Genomic DNA, 12,819 nt, shown 5'->3' on the forward strand with positions numbered 1-12,819 from the left:
CAGCTCCAGGTTGAGCTGTTGTTCAGCATCTTAGCTGTGGAGGGCAGTGTCACTGGCCCTCATATGTGGGATCCGAACCCGGGCCCTCTGGCGTCCCAAGCCAGTTCTTAACCATCGTGCCACTCGGCCGGCCCAGTAACTTCTTTTCAAAATATTGAATACAGGTAGCCGCCAGCAGGGGTAGAGGGTGTCATCATCCAAAAGGGGGTTTATAAGTTGGCTCCGCTGCATGTGTGCTCACTGGGGCCCAGGCTGAGGGGGCAGCACCCATAAGAGGAAGCACTTTTCATGGCACATAAGAGGAAGCAGAACATGGCCTTGGGAAGGGGGTGGGGGCTGGGCATGGGGGGACACTGTCCCTTCTGCCCCATTTAATGGGAGGTCAGAGGGTGGGGAAATACACTTTGCCCCTTTAATGAGAGGAGCTGAAAATCCTCACTGTGAAGGGCATGGCTACAGTGAGGAGTGAAGAATGGGGGCCAACAATGCGATCTACCCCATGAGGCTTTGACCAACTATTGCTGACGTCAGTGCCAGCACAGAGAGCAGCAGAGCAGAACACATGTTTGGAGCACAGCATAGTGCCTGGGATGCTGCTTTGTGGGGAAGACTTAGAATTTGAACTCAGGTCACCCAGCTCCTGGGCCTGGGACTCTCCTGACACATCACACTGCCTCCTCTCTACAAGTTCATCACATGCTGAGGCAGGTTGTCAAACCCAGACAAGTCCTGTGGCTATTTTTTCCGCTGACTTTTCACCAAGGGGACGCCAGCCACAGAGCTGGTGTCACCGGTCTGACGGGTGTCAAACCTTGTGTGTGAAGAATGTCCGCGTTATCCTCTCTCCCTCATCCCCCAAACACTTATCTCATTATGGAAGGGGTGAGGGGAGGGGTGTTGAGGGAGGGAGGGCGGCAGCCTGGAAGTGTTTATTCTCTTCAGGAGCAAGTCTCTCTCCTAATTAGTAGGTGATTCTGTGAGATGAAGCCCAGGTGGGGAGTCAAGATGGGGGTCTAGAGTGGTGCTCCAGCTGCCCCTGATTACCCAAATCCCCAGCTGGGGTGAGGACCCCTCACGTGGGGCGGGAAAGCGGGGGGAATATTAGTTTCCGATACAACGAGAGACAAGAGAATAATTCTACGAGGCCGTGTAGAACAAGCAGAGAGAGAAAAGCTCTTTGAGTGCAACAAGGAGTGGGGTTTTAAAATTTCATTTGCACAGCGGCAGGTCTTGCCAATTGGATCCTTTCCAGAAAGCAATCTGCTAAGTCTGACAGTCGGAAGAAATGCCGGGCTGCTGAGCGAGGAAAGGCTGGGTTTTTTTTCAGGGTTTATTTTTCATCCAGGTCCTTTGTGAGCAATGGCTTTTTTTTTTATTCTATTTTAAAAGAAAAAGACATGCAGTGATCCTCTTTGTGAGGCGGGAAAGGGCTTCCCTGACCATCTGGGCCTCAGAGGGACTCAGGGAGAGGCGGCCTTTGTGTCGGGGCAGTCAATGCCCGCGCGGTCGCCGTTTATCTTTGCTGCCGCTCACACCAGGCTGGCCTCGCTGCCGGCTGGCCCAGGGTGCACGCAGCAGCTTGGAGCAGTCCTCCAGGTCCTTATCTGTGTCACGGGCAGGAGGTTGGAGGGCGGGGGAGGTTCTCTGAGCCCACCCAGAGGTCCATTGTGTTGGCTGCGCAGAGCGGCAGATCAGCCTCGCAGACATCTCTTTGCTCAGCCCCATTCTTCAATGCACAGCTCGCGCTCTCCTCTCTCTCTCTCTCTCTCTCTCTCTCTCTCTCTCTCTCTCTCTCTCCTTCCTTGCATCTATTCCTCTCCTGCCAGCGGGGCTAAGGGTTTTAGGGGAAGCATGGATTCTTGGCTGAGGCCAACTGTTAGGAGCGCATTTCATTGCACACACACATGCACACACACGCACACATGCACACACCCTCCCGGCCCTGCCTGTCAGCCAGGCTCCAGAGCCCGAGCAATCTTTTTATAGAAATGCTGAGGCTGTCTTGTGGTGGGTACTTGCCTGAGCGCTGGGGCTGTTTTGTCCTCAGAAAACTGCACTCCAGCAATGCCAGCCTAAGAAACCTGGGCGCACTCTGCTCCCCAAGGGAGCAGACTTGGCAGAGAGAGCCTTTTCACTGTGCAGGGCCTGGGGCTACTTTGGGGCTCATTTGGGGTGTCCGATTTTACAGCTCACAGGGCTTACTTTCACGCACAACATTATTCGATCCTCATAATAGCCCTGCGGTATAGGGTTACCTCATTTCCAGGATGTAGATCTGTCCCATTTCCTGGATGAGTAAACTGAGGTCCAGAGAAGATACACTGGCCTGATTTCACTGGTGGAGAAATTGAGTGAGAGCAACATGAAGTAAATTGCATATGCCTCATTTGCCTCCATTCCAGCCCACGCAATTTCAAGCTACACTACCTGTGTCCTTTTAGGAACATATTTACAAGCTCAACATCTGTTGCTTTAAAACCAAGGTGACTGATGGGTGGAGGTCGCCTCACCTTGGTGAGACATCACAAGGTTCCCCATGGCAAAGCTGCTTTACACAAAAAAAGGCAAGGACTTGGGGAACCAATGTCCCCAAGTGAATGTGGTCCCTAAGACCTTCAAATCCATAGGTGTTTGAAGTTAAGCCAACTAGAGGCCAGGGCTGGGAGTATGGGGTTGTAGAGATATCTGTCTCTACCTAGATGTATATAGAATCTAGTGCTTTCTTCCTGGTTAGGACAGTGCTTGTGGTAATGAGAAGATGAGAAGGACAAGAATTTGGGAGGGCAAGAGGGAGCATTGGCAGAGTCACCTGTCACAGGTGGCTGAAAGTGTCCAGAGGCACTCAAAATGGAAAATTCAGCTTAGCTGAAACACTCTGGGAACCCCAAGTTGTAAACTGATGATTTAGGTAGGTGTGGGCCTTGCAAGAGCCAATCATCCAATTCTGTCTGTAAGAGCATGTCCCCGCATCTGGAAGCTCTAGGCTCAGGGGTGAGGCTCAGGGCTGTCCTGAGCACCAAAGGATGAGGTGCTATGGCATCGCCCAGCCTGGCTCGGGCAGGGACTTCTGGACCAGGGCCCATACGCCAAGCCCTACTGGTGGCCAGAGTATTGAAATTCTTCCATGTCCGTTGTCCCAAGTGCTCTCTCTTCCCTGGCTGCTCTGACCCAGCTCAAGGCACAGGTCCTAGCCTCAGGGAGGAGACTAGTGCTCATTCTGAATGGCCGAGGCCCAGGCTGTCTCAGTTGTTAAACATTTTCAATGTCACCCCCCGCGGAGCCCCACAGCTCACTCCCACAACCCGCATGGGGTTTTGCGCCCACCCATCCAAGGCCTCTGAGTTCAGAAATGCCAAATGCTCAGCAAATTCAGGTTAAGCTGGCCTTGCTGCTGCGCCGCCCAGAGAATAATAGCAGCTCCCAGGACATCAGGAAAACAGCTCCTGCTGATTTTCCAGCCCTTGAATAGCAGCGTCGTGGAAAACGTTTCTGATTTGTGCAGAGCCTCTCCCTTAGCCCTGGCCCCCGAGAGGCCAGTGTAATACTTCTTTTCATGTGGCAGGCTCGTCTGTGACCAGCGTGGGTTCTTTCTGTCAGATATTACGAGTGGTTATTACCGAGGCAGCCTAGCTGCCGTGCAGGGCTTGGCCCTCACCCGGGGTCTGGTGAGGCGCTGCTGTCGCATCTGAATTTCTTCATATACAAGATCTGAATCCAATCTAGTTGCTGTGAGCCTGTTTGTGTAGCAGAAGGGAGGGGGGAGGTGAGGGGGATGGGGTGGGGGAGGCCCACGTGAGGTCGCTCATCCTTCCAGGAGGTTTTGCTGGTTAATGAAATCTCTGATTTGTTGGCTGGGGGAGGCCCCCTTTGGCTGACGTGGAACAGCTGATGGGGACATTGGCGTTGTGTCAGGATGCCAAATGGTGACAGTTTGGACCTGTACCAACGGAACAGGGTATTTTCCACCCTGATTGTTGAAATGAGAGTGGGCTTATTTGAATCAGGTGGATCTGGGAAACAATCAGAGAAAAGCAGAGGCAGTGTTCAGCGCTGTGCACGCACGTCTGTGTATGTGGTGGCGGGCCATCATTTATAATTCCACATTTATAGAATTCGCGGGGCTGCGTGCGTTTTTAAGCTTTATTTGAATCCTGATGCTCTATAGACAGGCCAATTATTTCTCCCCTGAGGAATGCAGGCCCCAGAAGGATGGAGCCTGAGCCCCCGCCCGGGCTCCACTGCAGAGCTTCGTGCAGGAGGAATATTTCTGGGGCGGGAGCCCATCTTCCCGTGGGGTTTCCCTGGTCCTGTGCACGCTGAGTCGAGGCTAGGAATCCATGCTTGTTTCACTCTCTGGGGGAAGTAATTGGGGAGGGCATTAAAAAAAATAAGGTTTCCCAAACACATGCTGCTGTCTGAAAGGCCCTTCAAAAGCACATGCTTGTTTGGCTGCCTCAGCTGTGGATTTTAGAGACAGGATTAGGAAGGATCTGGCCCTACCTCATCCCCCACCTATGAAACCCTCAATAAAGATGGGGGCATTGGGGGGTGGAGGGGAAGGGTGCCTTCATCAAGGTGAGCCTTTCTACTTGTATTTATTTCTAGAGAAAATCCATGGCTTTTCCTCTGGGTTAACACCTGCCCCGAACACATATCAAACTGTGATTTGATAAGTTGATCAGTTGAAATAACACACTGCTAAGTCTACTGAACACTGGACACTCGGAGGCCAGCCATGCAGACAGGCTCCATACCACAAAGGGTGAGGGAGGTGGCGAAGGAGGTCTGGGGTACCCCTGCTCCATGCTAGGGTGTTGGGGGGCAGCTGTGCTCCAGCCTTTCCCCAGTGTTGGCGAAGTCAGATACTTTGCCTGGAGGATTGCTAACAGTGTTTGGGCTATCCAGAGGAGAGGTACAGGTGAGCCTGTTTTCTTTCTGAATGCTGGGAATCTTATAGCTCCAGGAATGGTCTATGGGGCAGGACCCCCTAAGACCTGGTTAGGGTGCTTTCTCTGGTGGTGTGACCAGAATTAATTGCTTCTCTCCTAGCCTTGTTTTTCATTCATTTGTCCTGTTTCCATCACCCCTTGTGTAAGCAGCACTGAGCAGATGAATGGGGTACTGGCCCCTTCCCTCTGGGAGATGGAGATGGAGGAATAGACGCTAAGGACGGTGAGTAAGACTCAAGGCTGGGTGTCAAGTGCCCAGGGTCACAGCTGAGAGAGAGACAGATCCCATCTGGGGGATGGGAAAGTGCAAGTGAGTGGGGGAAGTGCATCGTGAAACTGACTTTGGCACTAGGCCTTGAAGAATAAGGATTTCACAGTGGAAAATGACATTCCAGGCGTTAAGCATGAAGGAATTGTTCTTCGATGAAGAAGGGAGAGGCTCTCTAATTATAACTGACACACTGATTTAAACGTTTATTCACTCCAACCACACAAATATACACGCACATGCACACTCATAGCACAAACAGCAGGGAGGGGTGTCCTGGGGGGCTCTACCTTCAGCGGCAGCTGGAATCTTTCTTATTGAAAAGGTTTCTGCTTTTTGTGAACGGGTCTAGTGTCTGATGTCACACAGTACACTGCTACACCACACAGACCAGTGACTTGAGGTCTGTGGCCAAGCGATGATGGCCTGAGGGCTTCTGAGGTTTCTGATGTAGGTAAAGGCACCCTCTGCCTGATGTTTGGAGAATCTGGTGACTATTCCTCACAGGGTGCTGTGGGAGTTAGTTCCCCAGGAAGGAGGCTCTGGTTGGAGATTTGCTTGTGTATGTGGGAGGGCATATGGAGGAGTGCTCTCGGGAACAACACCTGCGAAGTAATACAGAAGGCAGGACTGGGCAGAGGAGAAGTTGAAGTTGGGTGTAATTGCACCAGAGGCTCAGTTAATCCTGCGGGGAGCTCTGGGGCTGGGATAGCCCTGAGAAGTTGTGCTGAAATTGAAGCAAGGAGGCAGGGCCTTTGTACTCCAGCCTTGACTGGGCACTGGTAACCAGCAGTCCATGGGGAGGAGATATGCCCTTGAGTGAAAGCAACTCTGTTGGCCTGGGCAATTCCAAGAGGCAACCTGGCTGCTGGTCTTCAGCAGCTGACACTCTGGTAGCTGGGGAAATGCAAGCCTCAGCTGGGAAGCGGGAAATCTGGGAAGTTTAGGATGTCTTCACAGAATCTGCTGCTTTAGGTCAAGGCCTCCGGGTGGGGGAGGGAGGACCCACACTGGCCACAGCAGTCTGGGACATGCTGGCTCATGTCCTTACCCCAGCTCCCTGATGCACCTCCAGGCACCTTTACTAACTCCCAGTTGTATTCGTGGATATGAGTATTTGCTGTGTATCTGGCTTTTGGTTAGACTTTTTTTTTGTTGTTGTTATTAATAGGTTTTATTTCTAAGAACAATTTAGGTTCATGGCAAAACGGGGAGGAAGTTACAGAGATTTCCCATATACCCTCTAAGCCCCACACACCTATAGCCTCCCCCATTATCAACATGCCTCATTAGAGTGGTACATTGGTTGTAATCGATGAACCTACATTGACACGTCATTATCACCCAGAGTCCATAGTTTACATTAGGCTTCATTCTTGGTGTTGTACAGGCTATGGATTTGGACAAATGGCATGTATCTATCATTATAGTATCATACAGGGTATCTTCACTGCCCTAAAAATCCTCAGAATTTTGCCTATTTATCTCTCTCTCTCCCCAACCCTGGCAACCACTGATCTGTTTATTGTCTACATAGATTTCCTTTTTCCAGAATGTAATTACATGTAATCATACAATACGTAGCCTTTTCAGACTGGCTTCTTTACTGGTAATATGCATTCGTTTCCTTCATTTCTTTCCATGATTTGTTTGTTACACAGAAGTGTTGTCATGATAGCTGACTATATACTAACCCTAGTTGTCCTTTGGAATGATTGGGGAGTTAAAAGGTGTCCCTATTCTCAGGCATTGCCCCCCGAGATTCTGATTTAATTTGGCTTGGTTTGGCTCAGGCATGGGTATTTTTTCAAAGCTCCCCAGGGGATCCTAAGGTACAGCCAGAGCTGAGAACCCTGAATCTAGGCCAACAAAGCCATAGCAGTCTATATCTATATGTAGTCATCAGGGGCGGGCCTAAGCAAAATTATGATGTCTTTAATACACAGCCTCTTGTTTCAGGGCTCCTTCTGCCTTATTACTACTGTCCCCCTCCCCATCAGCGTCCCCTCCATTTTTCTTTAGACACTTCTCTTCCGCTGTCTTTTACACCTTAGTGTGAATTCAGATAAAGGAGTTGCCTTCCCTGGGATTATTTGCAATTCAAACTTCATCTCTGTATTGTGAAATGAGAGACTTATCTCCTGTTTAAAGATCTGTGGGTAAAACTGGGCAGAAGAACAGAAGAGTTTTTTGGAGGGCAGGCAATTTATCCCCAATCCCTCTAAAACCAGGAAATCGGACCTTGTACTGGAGGCTGAGCGGGGTGGGATGGATGGGGCTGAGGGTCAGGCACTGAGGCTGAGGAGCAGCAGGCCTGTGACTTCCAGGGCAACTGGAAGATTAGGGAATTTATCAGACTTGTTTCCAGTGCACAGAAATGAGCAGGCTCCAGCTGTGCTCGTGGCCAGCCTGTGTGCGTCTCCTGAATGTTAAGGGGGGATGCAATCACTATTCTGGCCAGTCTTATGATACCCGCTTCCCACATCCACAGGCCTCCCAATCTCCTGGGCCACAAACCAACCCTGAGACAAGCTAGGGCAGGCTCCTCCTCCACCTTTAGGGCCTGACGTCTGCTTCAAGACCATTCCCCTGCCCTCTATTGCTCCCCAGGGTCCAGGCACCCCTCCTTTAGGGCCTCCCATCACAAAGGGCTGATCTTACTCTCTTTTCCAGACAATTGAGCTTGATTATCTAAAACTGGGCCCAGACCTTTAAATCACAAAAATCCCTTTATACACTGGCTTCAAAAAGGCCCGACTTGGTCTGGCGGCTCCCCATTTTTTATCCTTAAACACAAAGGCTGATTCTATGTAGACTGGTGGGACGTCTTGCCTCAGTGGTGACTCACACTCCCCAAGGGAGCCTTCGAGATTCCCTCATTCTTCTCTAAATACAGTAGAGGTGAAACTGCAAGTTTAATCTCCGACAAGACATTCTGCTACAACCTCTTGTCCCAAAGGTTAAGGTGTTACAGGACACATCTGCAGCACATAAAATGCAATAACAAGCACCGTGTTCGTTACATATTTAATACCTTTTGTGAGGATTGGTGTGAATGACAGCGCTTGGGGTGGGCACTGCGATGCCCCTCCAAGATCTCCTGTAGCGAAGGACTGGTAGATCCAGCTGCTGGGAGTGGTATTGAATCTTCTATATCTTCGGGGACTGCCTCAGTGGTAGGCACCCTAGGGCACACCCCTTTCTGGGGCAGCTCATGATGACTTTGTGATGAACTTCACATCCTCTTTGCTCCCATTTCTCCTCAGCTCCTATCCTGCTCCAAAAGGCTATTGGTCCAGCATCTCCTGAAGAAAGGTGCCATGTCCTAGGCTTCCTGGGGTTGCCTGCTGGGTACCAGTGTGCTGCGGCCCTGCTTAGCATTTGTGATGACAGTTCACAGAACGTGTGGCAGTGGATTGCCTGTGGTCAGCAGGAAGTTTCTCCCACTTCTTAGCAATCATCATTTCATGTGAATGCAGGCATGTGCCGATGTTTCGGTCAACGATGAGCTGCATATATGACAGCGGTCCCTTGACATTATAATGAAGCTGAAAAATTCCTATCACTTAGTGATATCATAGCCATTTTAACGTCATAGCGCATTACTCATGTGTTTGTCGCGATGCGGGTGTAGACAAACCTTCTGCCCTGCCAGTCATATAAGAGTATATAGCACATACAATTATTTACAGCACATGAGACTTGATAATGATAATAAACGACTATGTTACTGTTTTATGTATTCACTATACTAAACTTTTTATCATTATTTTAGAATGTATTCTTTCTACTTACATAAAAAAAGTTTGCTCTAAAACAGTATGCCGTGTTATGCTGGCAGCAGCCTCTTATATCTCATGGTTACTGTGCCTCTTAATTGCATCATTGTCTCTTGTGCTTGATTTAATCTTGTGTTGTTTTATAAATTTAGTGTAGCCTGAGTGTACAGTGTTTATAAAGTCTACAGTATTGTACAGTAATGTCCTAGGTCTTTGCATTCACTCACCACTCACTCCCTGACTCACCCAGAGCAACTCCCAGTCCTGCAAGTTCGATTCATGCTGAGTGCCCTAGACAGGTGTACCATTTTCTCTTTTGTACCATATTTTTACTGTACCTTTTTATGTTTAAATATGTTTAGATGCACAAATACCATTGTGTTACAGTTGCCTATGGTATTTAGTACAGTAACATGCTGTACAGACTTGTAGCCTAGGAGCCATAGGCTATACTATACAGACTAGGTGTGTAGTAGGCTAGACTATCTAGGTTTGTGCGAGTTCACTCTAAGATGTTCTCACAATGCCAAAATTGCCTAACGATGCGTTTCTCAGAACGTAGCCCCATTGTTAAGCGACGCATGACTGTACATTCTGTTCTTCACCATTGTTAGAAAGAAGACATGTGTCATCCTGGAAATAATTAATTCTTGATAACTGATGGTCACAGGAACGACTAGATAACGTACTCAGAATCACCAGATGATGATGATGATAATAATTATTATAACAAATAATTGTTTGCTATTTATTTTAAATAGTTGTTTACCTTCCTCTTTATAGAACTTGGAATCGGGGTTATTAGCAAATAGGGAGATTTACTGACTTGAGCTTTGCCTCTTGTATCTCCCCCTGTTAGAAGATGATTTCTGAGCACAAAATGGTCAAAGACAGCAGCAAGAGAGAGAACATGGAGGGGAAACTGAGGGGAGGCCCAGGTAATCATCCCCTAGACACCTAGAAGTTGGATTTGTTGAGCTCCACTATTTATTTTGTTACTTTAGTGGATGTTTATGTTTTTGCCTCCCCTTTATCTAGTAATAGCATCTTGATTGTCATTTGAGAAACTAACTGTGATGGTTAATTGTGGGTGTCAACTAGGCTGGGCCATGGTGCCCAGTTCTGTGGTCAAACATTATTCTGCATGTTTCTGTGAGTGTGTTTTTGGATGACATTAACATTTAGGACTTTGACTAAAGCAGATTGTTCTCTGTAATGTAGGTGGGCCTCATCCAATCAGTTAAAGCCTGAATAGAACAGAAGACTGACCTCCCCTGGGCAAGAAGGAATTCTCCAGCAGATGGTCTTGGGACTGGAACTGCAACATTAGATCTTCGTTGGGTCTCCAGCCTGCTGGCCCACCCTGTAGATTTTGGTCTTGGCAGCCTTCATAATTGCATGAGCCAATTCCTTAAAATAAATCTGTGTATATACATATACATCTTTTTGGTTCTGTTTCTCTGGAGAATTATGACTACTACACTAACTTTCTGCCATTTTAGTACATGGGGTTTGGCTGGAGCAGATGCCCACATCCTTGGCTCAAGGATAGAGCATACAACCCAGGTTTGACCTACCAGCTGAGGCCAACCACTAGCCAAACAGTGATTTGTTCACAGATAGACATGTGATACAATCCTGGCCAACGAGACCTAATTCTGGGACATTGGTTGGAACTACTTGAAAAGCAGAGCTCTCTTTCTGCCGCAATTTCTAAGGTAGTAGGATGCAAGCCTGGAGTTGCCAATGGGGCATCTTTACCACCGCTCCAGAGAAACTTTCCTGACAATGAACAACACAAAGGAGGAAAGAACCAATAAATGGGAACACAGAGAGAAAACAAGTACTAATGATGTCTTTTGCATGCTTAGATCCAGCCATGCCTGAAACTAACTGCCTCTGGATTTTTTAGTTACATGAACTAATAAATTCACTGTGTTAGAGTTTGAATTGAGTTTCTGTGACTTTCAACCAAAGGAATCCTCATGGATCCTGTAACTCAGAGGCTTTTTCACCTAGAGTGCATGGGCGAGTGGGTCAGCCCTATCAGGGTAAAGATACATGGGGAGATATGATGGAATGCTCCAGGTTGTTTTGATTATATACCCTGGGAGGTTGAAGCTGTGTGCATGATTGATTAAGCAAGGAGGCCTTGCAAAGCTGGAGCCCTCTGTCATAGCTTGTTGCACTGGTGGTCCTCAATGAACATAGATCCCAGTATTCATGCCCTTGGGTAGTCCTTTGCCACACTGATTCTTCAGGCTTATCCATGTGACTTGCTTTGGTCTGAGGGACATAAGCAAGCATCATGCAAGTAGAGGCTTAATAAGCACTTCCACATTGGATTTTGTCCTCTTGGAATGTTCCCGGTTGGTACCTGGAAGCCATGCTGTGAGGAAGCCCAAGCCAATATGTGGAGAGGACACGTGGTGGAGAACTATGGTAACCTTGTTAACAGCCAATGACAACCAATACAACTATGAGTGAAGCCATGTTGGACATCCCAGCCCCAGCTGAGTCTCCAGACGTCTGTAGCTGCATGAGTGACCAAGGCTGACAGAAGATCTACCCAGTCAGCCCACAGACTCCTGAGAGGAATAATCAGTTGTGGTTGTTTTAAGCCAGTAAGTTTTGGGATGGTTTGTTATGCAGCAATTGATAATTAAACACCCTTCACACTGAGTGTGAGCAAGAGCGTGAATGAAAATAAGTGACCAAGAGCTCCGCTGGGTTTGGTGACCAGTGGTTGGGAGAAAGAGAGCTCTGGGTATGTGTCTTGTGTACATGCTAAAGCTGGCTTGGGCTGTGTAGATTGGTGAGGGGTCAGTCAAGTTATAGAATTCTGCTGAGGCTCCACAGTACTTGGTATCACCCCTCAGGGCCTATATTTCCCTGCTGCCCAGACTCTGCTGGCTTCTGGGGAGATGCAGGACACAGGAGCATTAAGAGTCAGGACTTGGCTTTCTCAGAGTTTCAGCAATAACAGGTCTCCATTCTTATGGTGAAGAAGTGAGAGGTGGTGGTCTATGAGAGGTTCAGGCACCCATACCTAGAGGTGCAAAACTTGGGGGTGCTAGAGAGATATAGGGAAAGCATGCAGCATCCAGTGAGCCTCCCATTTAATTATTTGGACTTATGAAATGGCTCCTCAAAAGGCCACACCAATAGAAGGGGCTGGACCCTATGATGTTTTCTAAGCCACCCAAAATCTATTTTTGTGTTTTTGTGTGTGTGTGAAGTATAAATGAATAAAAGAAGTAGACACCATGAATTATGTTGGTGAGGGCTGTGAGGGGAGGACTTTGAGAATGGAAAGAAGTCTTTAGATTACTAATTATTACTAATATTACTAATAATATTACTTTCTTAAACTTATGGAGTGCTTCCTATGTGCCAGGCACTGTGCTAAGTGCTTTGCATAATTCATCCCATTCAATCCTCAGTACGGTTCCTATGAGGAAGGCACTGTTATTACCCCAATTTCACAGGTAGCTAAACTCAAAAGTTAAATGATTTTGGTTGGGATTTTCTCCAGTATCAGACCCTGAGCAGAGATTTGAGTGCAAGTGGTAAGTGAAAAGGGATGATTCCAGAAGGGAGGAGGAAGTAGAGGCAGGGAGTGAAAGCAATTGTGGACAACTGGGGAACTCTGGGAGACTGTAGAACACACCTCAGAGCTGTGCCACCCAAGGGCGAGGGAGCTGGGGGATTTGTCCTCCTGCTCCTGACCTCATCGGCGACGACTGCTCTGGGGAGTCCCAACTTTCTTGGCACCTCTGTCCTGACCTGTGTAAAGTGGTGTTTGCTCCGGCAGCCAGAGAAA

General features: G+C 48.3%; 1 long non-coding RNA gene across 1 annotated transcript in view; it reads left to right on the forward strand.

The window, feature by feature from the left end:
* The window catches only part of LOC109386194 (uncharacterized), a 27,359-nt gene extending 16,966 nt beyond the window's left edge, over window positions 1–10,393 (forward strand). The window contains exons 2-3 of the long non-coding RNA XR_002124754.1: window positions 9,856–9,934; window positions 10,218–10,393. This is a non-coding gene — a long non-coding RNA (uncharacterized LOC109386194). The remainder of the gene's footprint in view (window positions 1–9,855; window positions 9,935–10,217) is intronic.
* The last annotated feature ends 2,426 nt before the right edge of the window (window positions 10,394–12,819 follow it).

The sequence above is a fragment of the Hipposideros armiger genome, unplaced genomic scaffold, assembly GCF_001890085.2.
Source record: "Hipposideros armiger isolate ML-2016 unplaced genomic scaffold, ASM189008v1 scaffold_7, whole genome shotgun sequence".
NCBI classification, from domain to species: domain Eukaryota; kingdom Metazoa; phylum Chordata; class Mammalia; order Chiroptera; family Hipposideridae; genus Hipposideros; species Hipposideros armiger.